Source organism: Dermacentor variabilis, chromosome 8, assembly GCF_050947875.1.
Source record: "Dermacentor variabilis isolate Ectoservices chromosome 8, ASM5094787v1, whole genome shotgun sequence".
Lineage (NCBI taxonomy): Eukaryota > Metazoa > Arthropoda > Arachnida > Ixodida > Ixodidae > Dermacentor > Dermacentor variabilis.
Genome location: NC_134575.1, coordinates 144,336,869 through 144,338,532, shown reverse-complemented (window position 1 = coordinate 144,338,532; position 1,664 = coordinate 144,336,869). Strand labels below are relative to the sequence as shown.

At 48.3% G+C, this 1,664-nt stretch overlaps 1 long non-coding RNA gene across 1 annotated transcript; it reads right to left on the bottom strand.

The window, feature by feature from the left end:
* Positions 1-408: 408 nt before the first annotated feature.
* On the bottom strand, positions 409-1,374 carry LOC142591638 (uncharacterized). The gene is made up of 3 exons (XR_012830466.1): positions 1,302-1,374; positions 697-805; positions 409-484 (listed from the first exon to the last, which is right to left on the bottom strand). It is a non-coding gene; the product is annotated as an uncharacterized LOC142591638 (long non-coding RNA).
* Between the last annotated feature and the right edge of the window lie 290 nt (positions 1,375-1,664).

Below are 1,664 nucleotides of genomic sequence, written 5' to 3'. Positions count from 1 at the left end.
GCTCTTCATGCAAGGCAAAAGCAAAGACTGCTCATTCACTGTTATCCGACCTACACCGATTGATTGTCCTAACCAGTCACTTTGAAATGTCATTATAGCTGCATAGCTACAATAATGATACACAAAACAGGTAGTTAGAGCAAAAGATGCCACGGAAAGTTGCTGGTAGCAGTAACCTATAACATGCACAAGGAATCTCTATTACAACATCATGTCATTTGTAGTCTTGCATTTCTCCTCCATGAATAAGAGCTGGATGTTGGACACAAAGGTAATAACAGCACAGTGACGTACTTTACTTCATAGCAAGATCATACAGCAACTGCAAACAACAATGCTACTGCAAAAGCTGGGTCACTGCCTTACGTGTAAGGCCACTTGGCCCAGCAACAGCTGCAGGGCCCGACACCACGAAGACAGTTGTCGCTGGTGGATGTCTGCGGGAACCGCTGGGCCCTGCAGCTTCCTCTGAACTTATGTCGTCCTGCAATCAGAGTAGTGTTCAGACATTGCGAGCAGTGTGTGCAATGCGCATCATGTACACAAGTTGCTGCTCAGAGTACATAACCTATATTGTCACTTGCACAAAAGAAGGGCTTAAAAATTTTGCAATATTGTGTTACAATGTAATGCTGAAAATTTGTGAGGTCACAGCAGGTCACACAAACAACACTTTTTTAAATCCAATGTACGCACCTCGCTATCGGCGAAGTACTCAGGGGGGGAAACAAGGACCCCTCCTGTCCTCATAAGGACGTCGAGGACGCGGCCGTCGACGCCACCCACTTTGCCACCTCCAGTAGCCCTGCAAACACGGCAACAACAACAACGACAACGTGAAACGACGTTACTGTCAGCATCATTAGAAGCTCACCTCTTCTCGCTCGCGGCCCTGGCCGCTTCTTTTTTCGCTTTATGGGCCATCTTGGCCCAATGGTTGCGCCAGCGGCTGGTGGTCTTTACGGCTGGCCCCTGTGCGTTAAGCACCGCCGCCACCTCCTCCCACAGTTCGTTTTTTCGAGCAGCAGTCATACGTGGCGAGAATTCTGTAGAAGCTCTCGCCAGGTATGGGTGCTGCTCGATGAACTGCACGAGAATAGCCGCCTGCTTTTTCGACACCCGCGGCCCTTTTGCTGCCATTTTCTCTTTGTCAACTTGGGAATTTCAGCCGGCCCGTAGCACAGTAAGAAATTTAGAGGCAAACATTCTGTCTAAGCTAAGCGCCTGCATAAAGTGCTCACTACGACTCATTTCTGCCTTTTTATACCACTAATGTAAAAAAAGGTGAAGTCACTACTCACATTTAATGTTGTAGCAGCTTCTTTCTCGGAGCGTATCAGTGCAGGAAGTATTACCGATGCAGCGATAACTTTGACGAAGCTATCGTTCTGTCATGGTGGTGCCCTATGGAAAATGCCTTGACAGTTCTCGATCCTCTATGTTGCAAAGTTTGACCTCGGGGGATACGGATAATTCTTCTTGGCCCTTCCTAAAGAAGAAATTATCACATGTCAGACATGCAGCGAAAACCACACGACAATGCAAGCACTACACAAGGAATAGTTACTCACCTCAATCAGTATCTTACGGGGGCGGGGCCGCAATTACGGGCACGCAAGGGGCTGTCAGCTGTTCAGACAGACACCCTAGGGGCTGTCAGCGGT